An 18,846-nucleotide genomic window follows, 5' to 3' on the forward strand; every position below is an offset into this window, starting at 1 on the left:
AGTTTAGTAGCCCCTACACAACATGAAAGGACAATAGTGTAGTGCATTTTTTCATGTCCACTCATTTGATTTTATAGTTTCAGTTTTGGTACCTTTCATGGCAACAGTTGTGTTACCAGGCACACAAAATATTCAGGAGTTTCATCCATATTCTCTATTTGGTGCCCTTCCACACTGGTTTTCTTTTGATATTGAATAATAAAGTGGTGTAAAGATAACATTTTCTCTTCATACTCTTGTGGCATTTTCTGAGATATTTTGGTTTTGGTTCGCATGCTAAGCCCATGATGTTCCATAGATCTGTAGCACCAACCGTTTCCACCCTTAAAGTCTTTTACGTTTCACTGTAGTGCTAGCTTACAAAAGTGTATTTGAATCATTTTTGTATTAATTCCAATACCATTTCGACAGTGTCCTTGAACCCTTTTCGATACATCGTCTTCTAGTTTCAGCCATTTTACATTCAGTCCTCTATTTTCACATTTATTCTTCCTCTTTTTTTCAGTTTTTCTTTACTAGACCAGCAGTTGAGGATGGTTTTTTGTATTGGTGGAGGGTCAAAATGCCACTAAGCTGCCCTGTTTCCATGTTCTTCTGCATATGCTATTACTCTCAATTTGTAGCCGACATCATAAGAATACCTTTTATTTTTATCCTTTGTGAAACTAGCTACTAACAAAAATATTGTACTCTTACCAATAACAGAAATAACTTTCAGTTCAAGTCCACTGGCACCACAGACTGTGCAATGACACATCATAGGTTATACAGTGTTTAGGGTTTCTAGTGGCGAGATGGGAGGGAGACTTCTAAGTAAGACTGCGAATCCCCGCAACTTGTGTTCGTCACATCGGTACATTGCTGCTGCCAGTTGAATCCAATGTTGCCAGATAGAGAGAGGTTTCCTGCGGCATTGAATATATGGCCATTTTTAAGACTGGCAGGAATTTTAAATCAGACACTGTACATTTCTTATATTAATTTTGAAAATTAGATGCACCTGAATTTTGGAGGCAATTTTTAGAAGGAAAAAGTGTGTCCTATAGTCCGTAAAATGTGGTGTTTTGTGATAATGTGATGACATGGGAATTCCATGATGTTCATTAAACCAGTAAAGCAACGTGTATATGAATGCCAACATAGAGTTCCAGTTCTGAAGTCACTGCAAAGGGTGAAATGAAACATGTGCATCGGAACTCTGTGTAAATTTATAGTGCACGAGTGCAAATGCAACAAAAATGAATCCGAATCAAATACTGTCCTTCAAAATAGTCCCCCAGTGTACACAGTGGTGCTAGTGATTGGGAAGGTATTCAGTGCGATTGTCATTGCCTTCAGTGTGTGCCACTTCTTGCCAAAATGCCTTGATGGTATCTGCCCTGTTTGTAATGTGCCTCCCACACAATGGTTTCTTCAGTTGCGGAATGAGGTGGAAGTCACACAGATTGAAGTTAAACACTTTTTGATAACAGCCACGGATGGGTCAGTACAGGCAGGTGTGGGATGCTGACATTGTGGAGAGCCTGTGTCATTGGTGCATGTCCACATTGGAAAATCTCCAACCAGAGATAGGGCAGTGCCCTGTCACTCACAGCTGCTCGTAGTTCCGCACGACACTGCCAGCGAGAAAGGCAATTTTCACTTAGGCCTTTGCTCGCTGTTCCACTCTTCTTGCCGAAGCATCCTCCCATGCGGTCACAATCTGTCAGTTGCTTTTGGTACTGTTTGCCATGGGATTTCAAGTGTATTTGCTACAATTATGGTGATGCCACATGTTCGCACAATACACCATAGTTACCGTGACTTGGGGAGTGACCCTCGTAATAGGAGCGCTGCTGAAACTTAACCGTGTGGATGATGCAGTCTTCATTGATGATCACAAAATGGGGTGAATGGGACTGTGCTCTGACGTTAATAGTCTTGTGACAGCAACAGCAAATGGGACTGTCGACGCCACTCACTCGTAAATGTGTCTGGCAGTGACTGTCTTTAGCTTGTGGTGCCGTCGTGAGGTATCAACTGTAACCTGGGACCTCACTCTGAAGGTGACGCCAGACACATTATATATTAACACATTCATTCGTTGAGGAATTGTGTCACAGTGATATAAGATTTGTCATCATAATACAATGAAAATAAATACAAAGGTTATCTGGAAACTAAGGTTACAGGGCTCACTTTACTGCAGCCCCAGGCTAAGAACAAACTCTGCAAATGACACATTATCACTATCAGTTTTAAACAACTGTATATTCACCTTGCCTCTTGAACATGAGGCAATATGGAACAATACAGTTAAACTTTGATAGGATTTATTGACAGTGTTGTAATCACAGAAATACAAATTTCGGTCAGTGGGACCCGCGAACATGTATTCACAATCACAAAGTGCCCTGAAGCTGACATCACTTCTGTAGAATATTATGCACATATTCCATGATTTACACACCCCGGAAAGTCTACAACACAAGGGCATCAGATTAGCAACATGTACATGGAAATTTGCAGAACACTGCCTCGGTACAATTTCTTGCCACTGCTGTCAATGATAAGGCCAACTCGCTCTTCGGCATAACATCCAATGTGATGTGTCCCATAAGAAAATTGCTCCCGAGACTTGCTAACTGAAAACTATTTAACAATAGCAGAGAAGGAAAGTTCCTACTCACCATATAGCTGCGATGCTGAGTCGCGATAGGCACAATAAAAAGATTAACACACTCATAACTTTTGGCTGTTAAGGCCTTTGTCAGCAGTACACACACACACACACACACACACACACACACACACACACACACGTCTGCAGTCTCAGAGAGCTGGTGTAGTTTCCGCTCTCTGCGATTGCAGCTATGAGTGTGTGAGTCTTTTTATTGTGCCTATCGCGACTCAGCATCTCCGCTATATGGTGGTGGTGGTGGTGGTTAGTGTTTAACGTCCCGTCGACAACGAGGTCATTAGAGACGGAGCGCAATCTCGGGTTAGGGAAGGATTGGGAAGGAAATTGGCCGTGCCCTTTCAAAGGAACCATCCCGGCATTTCCCTGAAACGATTTAGGGAAATCACGGAAAACCTAAATCGGGATGGCCAGAGACGGGATTGAACCGTCGTCCTCCCGAATGCGAGTCCAGTGTGCTAACCACTGCGCCACCTCGCTCGGTCGCTATATGGTGAGTAGCAACTTTCCTTCTGTGGTATTGTTACATTCCATCCTGGATTTTCCATTGTTTGAAAACTATTTAATTTATACAAACAAATCTGCATGCGACTGGAGTCGATCATAGACGGATGAATTACTGTTCCAGCCAAGGCGAATGACCCAGTTCAAATTCCTAACTGAATGCTGACGCTCACCAAAGTTAGTAGGAAAGTGAGGCACTAGTTTTGACGTGACGGATTTCCCACCACCGCCAACTAAACAGCAACCTATGGGCCATGGACCCATCACTCAGACAACGCCGTAGCACTTCCCGTGCCTGCAATGCACGACTAGCATGCAGCTGGCTCTTGCTACACGGCTTACTCTGCCCACTGTCATTCAGTCCACCAATCAACACAGGCTCACGCGACATGTGCTTAAATCTGCTATCCATGTTTGGCATCTCTGACCACAGAACAATTTTTCTTTGCATAAAGGCGCACTGACACCAGAAATCGATATGGTCACATGTATGCAGCACAGACGTACAAACTGAAAAATCATATGACCATATTAATAACCTTATATTTAACACATTAACTCATTTGTAATGTAATCATACATTTGAAGCTGTTTTATAAGTGGGAGTTTGATTTTGTAAATAATCATGGATTTTAAACTTCCTGGCAGACCAAGACTCAAACTCGGGACGTAGTTTTAATCTGCCAGGAAGTTTCAAAATCAGCACACACTCTGCTGCAGAGTGAAAATTTCATTCTGGAAACATCCTTCAGGCTGTGGCTAAGCCATGTCTCCACCATATCCTTTCTTCCAGTAGTGCTAGTCCTGCAAGTTTCGTGGGAGAACTTCTGTGAAGTTTGGAAGGTAAGAGACGAGGTACTGGCGGATGTAAAATTGTGAGGATGGGTCATGAGTCGTGCTTGGGTAGCTCAGTTGGTAGAGCACTTGCCCACGAAAGGCAAAGATCCTGAGTTCGAGTCTCGGTTCGGCACACAGTTTTAATCTGCCAGGAAGTTTCAAAATCAGTGCACACTCTGCTGCAGAGTGAAAATTTAATTCTGGAATCTTGGGTTTATTGGTATAGTATAGCTGTTTACAAGGTAGCAGCTTTCTTTCAAATTTAAACGATTAAATTTAGCTGTCATAAGCAAGAATAGCATTATGCACCTTAGTTGTGATTTTCTGTTAATATTGCATACAGATTAAGTCTATGATTTCCCTGACCCTTTCTATGTCCTTGAAGGTTCTCCTACTTGATGGAATTTATGGAACATGTGGAATGAATGAATGAATAACATCTTTAAGAGGTTACAGGCGGTGGGCCTGCTTGTGCTGAAGACTGCATTGTGAACAGTTACTGTTGTCTGAAGGACCTGATTTACAAAAGAAATGACATGTTCTTTTATGTTATTTCAAACACCATGCTAATAATAAACAGTTGAAACTCTTCATGCTTAAATGTAATGTGTGAAATGATTCACTGTTCCTGCCACGTACATAATGCATTGCACCTATTATCTCAACACCCTTTGTCCCATATTCAGGCTCATCCATAATGGATTGAATGGCGCCATCTTTGTATTATTTGACAATAGTAGAGTGAGTCACAAATGTATTCTATCTTCATTCACGTGGAACATGAAGTCTTTTGAAATTGGATGAATTTTTTTGAAACATTGTGTGTTGTTTTACTGTGGTTTCTGGGTGAAACCTTGAAAATAATTGCACTAGGCAACACAAAATTTTATTTCACACAAGCTAAGTTTCTATTTAAAAGCACATTGTCGAGTGCCACAACGCTGTTTTAAAGATATTATACTCCTCGTCTGGTGTTCTATGGAAAAAAAAAAAAAAAAAAAAAAAAAACTGCCAACGAAATTAAACTGTGATTTGAAATACATCAAGATATTACAATATTCAACAAAGAAGTTAAATGTTATGAGACACTGATGGAGTACTACGTAACAGACTGCAGGTTCACACGCTAAATGTACTGTTTCTCTCAGCAAAGTATTGCAAAGAGGGTATTATTTCCCCTAAAGAACAGAGGGTCATGGTTGTTTCAGTAATTTTCATGGTATCACACGACATAATCTTTGATTAAAATTAAAATTATATAACAGGAACAGTAGTATTAAAAAATAGACTGGTAAACCAAAAATACAATAAAATTTTGTAAAAGACAGACAAAAATGAAAATTGTATAAAATTGTATAAAAATGAAATTGTATAATTATAGTTTTATTTTTACTCTCTCTCTCTCTCTCTCTCTCTCTCTTTCTCTCTTTCTTTCTTTTTCTTTATGTAAAAATTCTAGCTCTTTTAAAGCTTCGAAATACTTTTCTTGTAAATATGTAGGTTTGCTGACCATTGTACATAGAGAAAAGTACATAACCTCAAGATTTTCTCTAGTAGACCAAAGTTTCTAATTATTAAGTCAGATATTACTATCATTCACTGATGGTATATATGGATTTCAGTGATATCTGCAAATAATACCTGCATTCAATGTCCAGGTAAAGTACCACTTTCGAACGCTGTGAAAAAAGAAGCATTAGTTCAGAATTGCTATGTCTTCCTAGCACACTTTGTAGTTCTTTAGTGGATACAGGAGCAAGGAATGGATGCTGTTCATGAACAGAGAATTCAGATAATGATTTATTCTACATTTAACATCAAACAGTAAAAATGATATATAACTTTGTTACTGTAATGGCAGCGTAAATAAGACAAAAGAGATTTATAAATATGTCACTTTTCAGTACAATGTCTGTTCAGAATACATCGAGTCCTGGTCACTATGAAAGTCTGTAAATGTTATTCAGCTGGGAAACACACAAAATGGGGGTCAGTGTATGAATGATCATCTTAAGTACACCTACTGCGGAACTCCGGAGAGGGGATGCTGGTATCTCATTGGCAGTGATGTAATCATTTGTGGCAATATCTTCATGCTGCAATAGTGGCTTAGGAAATGCGGTGGCGTAACTGGCAGCGCACATATTTGAAAGTGTGGCCAGCTGGATAGTGACCAATATCGCAATAATGACATCAGATTTGAATGGAATATAATCAAAGAAGGGGGAAACGTTATTTAAACAAAGAAAAATTATTCTAAATTTTCCTTCTAGGTGTTGCTGTATAAGTGCCATAACGTAAATTGGTTTGGCAGCAGATGACAGACGAATGGCAATACAGTAGCTATGGTGTGGGTTGCACTTTAAATCAATGTGCAGTGTACACCTCACAAGTGTGGCATTCAGCTACTGTGGCACTGTTAATTATGTAAGCCCATCCACCATGGGAATGTCATAGCACATTGGATGGAGAAAATCGATTTTTAATTGCCCTGAAGCCAAAAACTGCATAAAAACTTACAACGGCATCGGTTTTTAATTGTTCTGAGACCAAAAACTACATCAAGAAAAACAATGACATTCAGTTTTAATTGTCGTGAGATTTGCATGAGGCAGGTTTAATATGCCATCCACCATTTTCTTCCACTAGCTGAAATTGAGAAACGGCACGTTTCATGACAGATCGGGAGTGTCTCAGCAGTCATGTTCAGAATGTGTTGTGCAATGTGTGCCTTCAATTCAGTTATTGTTGGAGCACTGAACACAGCATCTTTCATATAAACCCACAGCCAGAAGTCACACAGATTAGGATGAGGTGATCTGGACGGCCAGTCTGTAGACAAATGATGGCTGATAATTCTTGCATTTTCAATGTGCCTCTTTAGCAGCTGTTTCACTGGCTGTGCAATGCGCAGAGGAGCCCCATATTGCATAAAATGATCCTACCCATACATCCACACTGTTGAAGGGATGGAATGATGTTGGTGTGCAAAAGATTCTCATAGCATTTACCAGTGAGGGTACAGGTAACAGGAGCTGCAGGAATCATCTCCATGAAAAAATGCTGCCCTATGATAAATGATGCGGTCAACCTTCACCACACTTACTTTTGCAGAATGAAGCAGTACCAGTTTACCTGTGAGCAGATTCTCCAGTGCCCATATTCTACAATGCTGTGTATTGACATGTCCTTACAAGGGAACCTCCCCATCGCACCCCCCTCAGATTTAGTTATAAGTTGGCACACTGGATAGGCCTTGAAAAACTGAACACAAATCAATCGAGAAAACAGGAAGAAGTTGTGTGTAACTACGAAAAAAATTAGTAAAATATACAAACTGGGTACTCCATGCGTAAGATAGGCAACATCAAGGAGAATGTGAGAGCAAGAGCTCCGTGGTCCTGTGGTTAGCGTGAGTAGCTGCGGAGTGAGAGGTCCTTTGTTCAAGTCTTCCCTTGACTCAAAATTTTACTTTCTTTATTTTCGCAAAGTTATGATATGTCTGTTCGTTCATTGACGTCTCTGTTCACTCTAATAAGTTTACTGTCTGTGTTTTGTGACCGCACCGCAAAACCGTGCGATTAGTACACAAAAGGACATGCCTCTCCAATGGGAACCGAAAACATTTGATCGCAAGGTCATAGATCAACCGATTCCTCCACAGGAAAACATTTGATCGCAAGGTCACAGGTCAACCGATTCCTCCACAGGAAAGCACCTCTGATACATTCTATACGACACTAGTGACGGCATGTGCATCACATGACAGGAATATGTTGACAACCCACCTAACTTGTACACTTGGCGAATGGGTAAAAAGATTCTTCTACCTTGCCCAATTTAGGTTTTCTTGTGGATGTGATAATCACTCCCAAAAGAGTGATGAAAACATAAGAGTTTGTCACATAAACTGAAAATACAAAATTAAACTTTTCACTCGAGGGAAGACTTGAACCTGGGATCTCTCATTCCGTAGCTGCTCTCGCTAACCACGGGACCACGGCGCTCCTTGACTCCCATTGTCCTTGATGTTGCCTGTCTTGAGAATGGACTACTCAGTTTGTATATTTTACTAATTTTTTTCATAGTTCCACGCAACTTCTTCCTGTTTTCTCGATTGATCTGTGTTCAGTTTTTCAAGGCCTATCCACTGTGCCAACTTATAACTAAATCTGAGGGAGATGCGATGGGGAGGTTCCCTTGTTAGTAATGGCTATGGGCTTCGTCTGTCCACAGAATGTTTGATGGCCATTCATTGTCGATTTCAATGTGAGCAAGAAACTGTATACCAAATACTTGTCTTACTGGAAGGTCAGGGTGAAGCAAGCCCTGAACACAGGTGGTTTTGTACTGATAGCAATGGAGTATGTTTCATAGAATTTCACATACTGTACTCCCAGGCATTTCCAAAATTTGCTCAATTCCTCACAAACTGCATGTTAGCACACCACTGCTCGATCCCTCCTGCAATGGTATGGCCACATCTTCTACTGATGCAGAATTATTTTTTCCCTTCCTTTGCCACATTGCACTTGAAAAGAACCTTTCTTTTTTGAATTCTATAATCATTTTCTACAGACGCTTGCCAGAAATTGGACCAACACCTTTTTTCATACCCTTGAGTGTCATGAACCACTGCAGAGCTACTGCCGCACAATCACCATTCTTGTAAAATAACTTTACAAACAGCAGGTGATTTTACATTGAGACAGTCACATCTAGCATCTCAGATGCAAACTGAGGGGCAGTTGTGTACCCCCATCTTTTATTTTGCACATTCTGCCATGTAGTGATAAAATTTTCATGAAGTTTTTTAGTTTCCTTAATGTCTTCCCCCTTCCTCTATAAAATTCTCTCAAATTTGATATTGTTCTGAACAATGATATGTGCTTTACAACATTTTGAAAATGGAATTATAATTATAATTACCTCATATTTAGTATTAACATGCAGAGTAATTCCATTCTGAATTACACTATATGATAAAAAGTATCCAGACACCACCAGAAACATGTTGTTGTTGTCTTCAGTCCTGAGACCAGTTTGATGCAGCTCTCCATGCTACTCTATCCTGTGCAAGCCTCTTCGTCTCCCAGTACCTACTGCAGCCTACATCCTTCTGAATCTGCTTAGTGTATTCATCTCTTGGTTTTCCTCTATGATTTTTACCCTCCACGCTGTCCTCCAGTACTAAATTGGTGATCCCTTGATGCCTCAGAATATGTCCTACCAACCGATCCCTTCTTCTAGTCAAGTTGTGCCACAAACTCCTCTTCTCCCCAATTCTATTCAATACCTCCTAATTAGTTGTGTGATCTATCCATCTAATCTTCAGCATTCTTCTGTAGCACCACATTTCAAAAGCTTCTGTTCTCTTCTTGTCTAAACTATTTATCGTCCATGTTTCACTTCCATACATGGCTACACTCCATACAAATACTTTCAGAAACGACTTACTGGCACTTAAATCTATACTCGATGTTAACAAATTTCTCTTCCTCAGAAACGCTTTCCTTGCCATTGCCAGTCCACATTTTATATCCTCTCTACTTCGACCATCATCAGTTATTCTGCTCCTCAAATAGCAAAACTCATTTACTACTTTAAGCATCCCATTTCCTAATCTAATTCCCGCAGCATCACCTTATTTAATTCGACTACATTCCATTATTCTCGTTTTGCTTTTGTTGATTTTCATCTAATATCCTCCTTTCAAGACACTGTCCATTCTGTTCAGCTGCTCTTCCAAGTCCTTTTGCTGTCTCTGACAGAATTACAATGTCGTTGGCGAACCTCAAAGTTTTTATTTCTTCTCCATGGGTATTAATACCTACTCCAAATTTTTCTTTTGCTTCCTTTACTGCTTGCTCAATATACAGATTGAATAACATTGGGGAGAGGCTACAACCCTGTCTCACTCCCTTCCCAACCACTGCTTCCCTTTCATGTCCCTCGACTCATAACTGCCATCTGGTTTCTGTAAAAATTGTAAATAGCCTTTGGCTCCCTGTGTTTTACCCCTGCCACCTTCAGAATTTGAAAGAGAGTATTCCAGTCAACCTTGTCAAAAACTTTCTCTAAGTCTACAAATGCTAGAAACGTAGGTTTGCCTTTCCTAAATCTTTCTTCTAAGATAAGTCGTAGGGTCAGTATTGCCTCTACGGAATCCAAACTGATCTTCCCCGAGATCAGCTTCTACCTGTTTCTCCATTTGTTTGTAAAGAATTTGTGTTAATATTTTGCAGCTGTGACTTGTTAAACTGATAGTTGAGTAACTTTCACATCTGTCAACACCTGCTTTCTTTGAGATTGGAATTATTATATTCTTCTTGAAGTCTGAGGGTATTTTGCCTGTCTCATACATCTTGCCCACCAGATGGTATAGTTTTGTCAGGACTGGCTCTCCCAAGGCTGTCAGTAGTTGTAATGGAATGTTGTCTACTCCCGGGGCCCTGTTGTGACTTAGGTCTTTCAGTGCTCTGTCAAACTCTTCACGCAGTATCATATCTCCCATTTCCTCTTCATCTACCTGCTCTTCCATTTCTATAACATTGTCCTCAAGAACATCGTTCCTGTATAGACCCTCTATATACTCCTTCCACCTTTCTGCTTTCCCTTCTTTACTTAGAACTGGGTTTCTATCTGAGCTCTTGATATTCATGCAAGTGGTTCTCTTTTCTCCAAAGGTCTCTAATTTTCCTGTAGGCAGTATCTATCTTACCCCTCATGAGATAAGCCTTTACATCCTTACATTTGTCCTCTAGCCATCCCTGCTTAACCATTTTGCACTTCCTGTTGATCTCATTTTTGAGACGTTTGTATTCCTTTTTGCCTGCTTCACTTGCTGCATTTTTGTATTTTCTCCTTTTGTCAATTAAATTCAGTATCTCTTCTGTTACCCAAGGATTTCTACCAGCTGTCATCTATTTACCTACTTGATCCTCTGCTGCCTTCACTATTTCATTCCTCAAAGCTACCCATTCTGTATTTCTTTCCCCCATTCCTGTCAATTGTTCCCTTATGCTCTCCCTGAAACTCTGTACAACCTCTGGTTTAGTCAGTTTATCCAGGTCCCATCTTCTTAAATTCCCACCTTTTTGCAGTTTCTTCAGTTTTAATCTACGGTTCATAACCAATAGATTGTGGTCAGAGTCCACAACTGCCCCTGGAATTGTCTTACAATTTAAAATCTGGTTCCTAAATCTCTCTCTTACCATTATACAATCTCTCTGAAACCTTTTAGTATCTCCAGGGTTTCCATTTATACAACCTTCTTTCATGATTCTTGAACCAAGTGTTAGCTATGATTAAGTTATGCTTTGTGCAAAATTCTAGCAGGTGGCTTCCTCTTTCATTTCTCTCCCCCAATCCATATTCACCCACTATGTTTTCTTCTCTCCCTTTTCCTACTCTCGAATTCCAGTCACCCATGACTATTAAATTTTCATTTCCCTTCACTACCTGAATAATGTCTTTTATCTCATCATACATTTCATCAATTTCTTCATCATCTGCAGAGCTAGTTGGCATATAAACTTGTACTACTGTAGTAGGTGTGGGCTTCGTATCTGTCTTGGCCACAATAATGCGTTCACTATGCTGTTTGTAGTAGCTTACCTGCACTCCTATTTTTTTATTCATTATTAAATCTACTCCTGCATTACCCCTATTTGATTTTGTATTTATAAACCTGTGTTCACCTGACCAAAAGTCTTAATTCCCACTATATCTAACTTTAACCTATCCATTTCCCTTTTTAAATTTTCTAACCTACCTGCTTGGTTAAGGGATCTGACATTCCACGCTCCGATCCGTAGAATGCCAGATTTCTTTCTCCTGATCACGATGTCCTCTTGAGTAGTCCCCGCCTGGATATCCGAATGGGGGACTATTTTACCTCCGGAATATTTTACCCAAGAAGACGCCATAATCATTTAATCTTACAGTAAAGCTGCATGCCCTCGGGAAAAATTACAGCTGTAGTTTCCTCTTGCTTTCAGCCGTTCGCAGTACCAAAACAGCAAGGCCATTTTGGTTAGTGTTACAAGGCCAGATCAGTCAGTCATCCAGACTGTTGCCCCTGCAACTACTGAAAAGGCTGCTGCCCCTCTTCAGGAACCACACATTTGTCTGGCCTGTCAACAGATACCCCTCTGTTGTGGTTGCACCTACAGTACGGCTATCTGTATCGTTGAGGCACTCAAGCCTCCCCACCAACAGCAAGGTCCATGGTTCATACATTTCTCATATTAGGTGCATTATGCTGCCACCTACTGCCAGGTACTCCATATCAGCAACTTCAGTAGTCATTAGACATTGTGGGACAGCAGAATGGGGCCCCCGCGGAACTCACAGACTTTGAACGTGGTCAGGTGATTGGGTGTCACTTGTGTCATACGTCTGTAAGTGAGATTTCCACACTCCTAAACATCCCTAGGTCCACTGTTTCCAATGTGATAGTGAAGTGGAAATGTGAAGCAACACATACAGCACAAAAGTGTACAGGCCGACCTCATCTATTGGCTGACAAAGACCGCCGACAGTTGAAGAGTGTCATAATGTGTAAAAGCAGATATCTATCCAGACCATCACACAGGAATTCCAAACTGCATCAGGATCCACTGCAAGTACTGTGACAGTTAGGCGGGAGGTGAGAAAACTTAGATCTCATGGTTGAGCGGCTGCTCATAAGCCACACATCACACTGGTAAATGTCAAACAACACATCGCTTGGTGTAAGGAGCATAAACATTGATGATTGAACAGTGGAAAAACATTGTGTGGAGTGATGAATCATGGTACAGAACGTGGCAATCCGATGTGCCAACAGTAAAATTCTGAGGCGGTGGTGTTGTGATGTGGTCATATTTTTCATGGAGGGGGCTTGCACCCCTTGTTGTTTTGCGTCGCGCTATCACAGTGCAGTCCTACATTGAAGTTTTAAGCACCTTCTTGCATTCCATTGTTGAAGAGCAATTTTGGGATGGCGACTGCATCTTTCAATTCGATCAAGCACCTGTTCGTAATGCACAGCCTGTGGTGGAGTGGTTGCACGACAATAACATCCGTGTAATGGACTGGCCTGCATGGAGTCCTGACCCGAATCCTGTAGAACACCTTTGGGATATTTTGGAATGCTGACTTTGTGCCAGGCCTCACCGACCGACATCGATTCTTCTCCTCAGTGCAGCACTCCTTCAAGCACCTGATTAAACGTATGCCTGTGAGAGTGGAATCTGTCATCAAGGTTAAGGGTGGGCCAACACCATACTGAATTCCAGCATTACCGATGGAGGGCACCACAAACTTGTAAGTTATTTCCAGCCAGGTGTCCAGATACTTTTGATCACATAGTGTACCTTATCCTTCATAAATCTTGCATGTTTGTTGCATTGATAAATTACTCAATGTCTATATACAATATGAATATTAGCAGAGTGAACAGACCACATCCACAGTTAACCAGCTCTTAATTGATACTAAACATTTTCATTGCATTAATTATAGGTGCAGTTAGAAAACTATCAGTTTCAATTATTTTTAAGTATTGTACGAACACATAACAAGGCAATTGGTTTTCATCGTATAAATTGTCATGGCAACCAGCATAGCAAAGTGTCAGGTCAACAGAGAAGTGTGATGCCACTTTGTCACCATAAACTTCACATGAATCAGAAAACAAACAAAATCGTGTGAATGTTTTGAAATAAAGCTAACACGGATGCAATGAAATAAAGATTGATAAATATTTATTGGACATTTTTCAGGTGGGAAAGACACGAGTGCAACCATCAGTAATTGTTACACAACACACCTTGTTGTCTTATGGAATTGTCTTTGGGGTGGGCACTGCTTCTAAAGTAAATAAAGTGTTCATTCAGCAGAAGTGCACCATAAAAATAATATGTAAATTAGATAACTGTATGTGTTGCAGAAGCCTTCACAAGGATCTTTGAAATCTTATATTCATTTTCCAATATATTTACTCCTTAAAGATTTTTGTTGATGAGAATAAAAAAAATCAGTTTCCAGTTGGACTGATTTATCCAATCACAGTTCGAGACACTCAGATAATTCACATGTAGACTTTTGACTCTGCACTCTTTCCACCATTCAGAATTAGTTACGTATGTCAGTGACAAGGTATTCAACAAACTCTCCAACAACATGCAGCAAGAAATTGCGAATTGCTTCCAACCCAAAAGAAAATTAAAAATGTACCTCATTAACTACTCTTTCTGCAAATTATCGAGATATCTATCTTAAGGGATTGAACATTTATGTTAGCTAGATGACAAGCACCTGTGTTCATTACAAAACTGTTTGATAAGTAATAATCTGTTGTATATATATAAAGCAGAGTATATGTGTGTATGTCAAGGATCTATCGATTTCAACTAAATTTAGCACAGTAGCAACAGGCCTTATGAGTATAAGCACTGTGGGGTTCACAACCCAATAGCTCCAGTAGGAGCGGAGACATGTGCAAAAATGTCTTTTTTCAGGTGCTGGCATGTAGGCTGCACTGCACATCAGGGATGTTGTGTGAAAACAATCAGCCTGCTTTGCAGGGCAGCCTGCTTTTCAGGGGCAAAAAACAGCTTTTCCAGGCCTCAGCATGTAGACTGCCCTGCATGACAAGCATGTTATGTTGAAGTTGTTTCAGCCTGCTTTATTGACCTGCTTTGAATGGTGACCTGTACGTCAGGGGCAAATACAAATGGGGAATTACCGCCCTATCTCTCTCTCTTGCCGGTCTTCTCTAAAGTGTTTGAAAAGATTGCAGCAAAACAAATTAATAACTTTCTTACCATAAATGATATAATTTTTAAAAACCAGTTCGGATTCCAACAGCGTAAAAGCACTGTGAATGCTATAAATGAGTTTATCCAAAAAATATGCACCATGTTAGATAAAGGTAGAAAGGTCACAGGTATATTCAGTGATCTGACTAAAGCTTTCGATTCAGTGAACCATGCATTACTCCTCCACAAATTACAGATGTATGGAATCAGGGACACTGCTTTAAAATGGTTTAGCTCTTACCTGTCAGGTAGGAAACAAAGAGTAATTTCAACTTCAAATGGAACCAATTATTCATCAGATTGGAAAACAGTTCCCAAGGAGTACCACAAGGTCCGATATTGGGTCCCTATCTGTTTCTTTTTTACGTAAATGACTTATTTGCTGATGATACATCAGTTCTAATTGAAAATGAGGTATCCGAAAATATTCCAGAAAAAGCCAAAAATACTTTAGAAAACTTGAATCTTGTTTCTATCAAAATGGACTAAAACTAAATGTAACTAAAAGCATAATGATTAATGTAAATTGGAAGGTACACATAGATTACTTAGCAAATAAACTGTACAACTTAGCATTTGCAATGTGTATTTTGTCAGGTACCACAAACGTGGATACCAGAAAGATAGTTTATCACTGCTACTTTGAGTCAGTTATTCGTTATGGCATAATCTTCTGGAGAAATTCAGCAAATGTATGTAGGCTCCTAGTATTACAAAAGAAAGTAATTAGAAACATGTGTGTTGCAAAAAAACGGGAATTCTGTCAACCACTGTTAAAAATTTTTTAAATCTATCCCCTTGCTTTACATATATGAGATGGTGGTATTCCTATATAAAAATCAACATACACGAGACACTTTCCGTTTTGACCACAACTACAGCACTCGCCACAGAGATAACTTCAAACTTCCAACACATCATTTAAAACTTTATTCCCAAATGCCAGAGAATATGGGGTTAAAAATTTTCAATAAAATAAAAGGCACTAATATATTTAAAATGGAGATTGGTTCACTGAAAAGATTGCTCTTTACTCTTCTGGTGGAAAAGTGTTATTAGTCTGTCGATGAATTCATTGAGGACAGCTTCACAGTCTGAACACAGGGATTGTATTACATGTACACTCCTGGAAATTGAAATAAGAACACCGTGAATTCATTGTCCCAGGAAGGGGAAACTTTATTGACACATTCCTGGGGTCAGATACATCACATGATCACACTGACAGAACCACAGGCACATAGACACAGGCAACAGAGCATGCACAATGTCGGCACTAGTACAGTGTATATCCACCTTTCGCAGCAATGCAGGCTGCTATTCTCCCATGGAGACGATCGTAGAGATGCTGGACGTAGTCCTGTGGAACGGCTTGCCATGCCATTTCCACCTGGCGCCTCAGTTGGACTAGCGTTCGTGCTGGACGTGCAGACCGCGTGAGACGACGCTTCATCCAGTCCGAAACATGCCCAATGGGGGACAGATCCGGAGATCTTGCTGGCCAGGGTAGTTGACTTACACCTTCTAGAGCACGTTGGGTGGCACGGGATACATGCGGACGTGCATTGTCCTGTTGGAACAGCAAGTTCCCTTGCGGGTCTAGGAATGGCAGAACGATGGGTTCGATGACGGTTTGGATGTACCGTGCACTATTCAGTGTCCCCTCGACGATCACCAGTGGTGTACGGCCAGTGTAGGAGATCGCTCCCCACACCATGATGCCGGGTGTTGGCCCTGTGTGCCTCGGTCGTATGCAGTCCTGATTGTGGCGCTCACCTGCACGGCGCCAAACACGCATACGACCATCATTGGCACCAAGGCAGAAGCGACTCTCATCGCTGAAGACGACACGTCTCCATTCGTCCCTCCATTCACGCCTGTCGCGACATCACTGGAGGCGGGCTGCACGATGTTGGGGTGTGAGCGGAAGACGGCCTAACGGTGTGCGGGACCGTAGCCCAGCTTCATGGAGACGGTTGCGAATGGTCCTCGCCGATACCCCAGGAGCAACAGTGTCCCTAATTTGCTGGGAGTGGCGGTGCGGTCCCCTACGGCACTGCGTAGGATCCTACGGTCTTGGCGTGCATCCGTGCGTCGCTGCGGTCCGGTCCCAGGTCGACGGGCACGTGCACCTTCCGCCGACCACTGGCGACAACATCGATGTACTGTGGAGACCTCACGCCCCACGTGTTGAGCAATTCGGCGGTACGTCCACCCGGCCTCCCGCATGCTCACTATACGCCCTCGCTCAAAGTCCGTCAACTGCAGATACGGTTCACGTCCACGCTGTCGCGGCATGCTACCAGTGTTAAAGATGGCGATGGAGCTCCGTATGCCACGGCAAACTGGCTGACACTGACGGCGGCGGTGCACAAATGCTGCGCAGCTAGCGCCATTCGACAACCAACACCGCGGTTCCTGGTGTGTCCGCTGTGCCGTGCGTGTGATCATTGCTTGTACAGCCTTCTCGCAGTGTCCGGAGCAAGTATGGTGGGTCTGACACACCGGTGTCAATGTGTTCTTTTTTCCATTTCCAGGAGTGTATTATTCTATGTACATGTGTAGCTTTAACTTAGAAATGTAAAATATAATGTAAACTTTTGTATTTCTCTTAAAAAAGTGAAAAAAAGTTTCTTTTGTAAACCTTGACATGTCTCCTGTACATCAAGTCAAATGATTTGAAAATTGTACTTAATGAGATGAATAAACCACATACCACATATCTTGTCAAGCCCCAGATATGTAGCCTGGCCAGCATGGTAGGCATGTTGTGGGAGTAATTTTGACGTGCTTTATTGAACTGTATTGCAGGGGCTACATGCTGATGAGGGGCAGGTTGAGGTGGGTAGAGGAGGGGATGGACAAAGCAAGGGGGGAGATGGGAATGCACAGATAGAGGAGGAGGAGGAGGAGAGGGAGACGGATGAGGCAGGTGGAATGCGTAGAGGGATAGTGAGACAGATGGAAAAGGAAGAGAGGAAGATAGAGATGGAAATGGAGAGGGGAGGAGATTATGGTCAGAGAGATGGGGTGGAAGCTACAGTGAGAGAGTGGGGTTGAAGGAAACTGACAAAGAGAGGGGGAGGAAGAGGTATACAGATGGGGGTGGGAGGATGAGGCAGACAGACAAAGGGAGTGGGAAGAAGAGGTAGACACAGAGAGGGGGTGACAGAGGTGTATTCAATATATGTGTTGAACACATTTGTGGGAGAAGTTGCAGGTAAAAGGCTAGTGTACTATAAATCGTACTCAGAATTTAGAGGTATGAAAACATTTTCTTGGAAAAATACTGTTGTATTTAAGTAAATAATAATGTAGTAATAGTGAATTAACAGCATCTATGTGAAAAAATTAAGGAGGCAGCAGCTTTTTTCAAACTAACAACTTTCTTTCTAATTTACTGGATTAAATTTATATGCCACAACTATGAATAGCATTAAACAGGAGAGTGACACCTTAATACAGCTGTAATGATGATGTTTATGCAATGTCTTTGTCTCATTGCAGTGTATGCTTTGACTTGTTCCACATGCCTGAAGGTTCATCCTTCCTCATGGGATCAACAGAAAATGAAGAATGAATGAATGAATGAATGAATGAATTGAATGAATGCAAAATGGAATTACTGCATGTAAAAGTATAGGTTTTATGACTCAAACGATGGAAAATCTGGGATGGACTGTAACAATATTATGAGAAGGAAAGTTGCTACTCATCATATAGCGGAGATGCTGAGTCGCAGATAGGCACAACAAAAAGATTTTTACACTTAAAGCTTTTGGTCAATGGCCTTTGTCAACAATAGACACACATACGCACACACACATACTCATGCAAATGCAACTCATACACCCGGCTGCAGTCTCAGACAATTGAAACCACACATACGCGCGCGCGCCTACACACACACACACACACACACACACACACACACACACACACACACACACACAAAAACTGAAACCACACTGGTTTCAGTTGCCTGAGACTGCAGTTGTGTGTGTGAGTTGCATTTGAGTGAGT

General features: G+C 41.3%; 1 protein-coding gene across 6 annotated transcripts in view; it reads left to right on the plus strand.

The window, feature by feature from the left end:
- The window catches only part of LOC124718888 (1,5-anhydro-D-fructose reductase-like), a 99,865-nt gene that overhangs the window by 16,736 nt on the left and 64,283 nt on the right, over window positions 1-18,846 (plus strand). The window lies entirely within an intron of this gene.

The sequence above is a fragment of the Schistocerca piceifrons genome, chromosome 10, assembly GCF_021461385.2.
Source record: "Schistocerca piceifrons isolate TAMUIC-IGC-003096 chromosome 10, iqSchPice1.1, whole genome shotgun sequence".
Lineage (NCBI taxonomy): Eukaryota > Metazoa > Arthropoda > Insecta > Orthoptera > Acrididae > Schistocerca > Schistocerca piceifrons.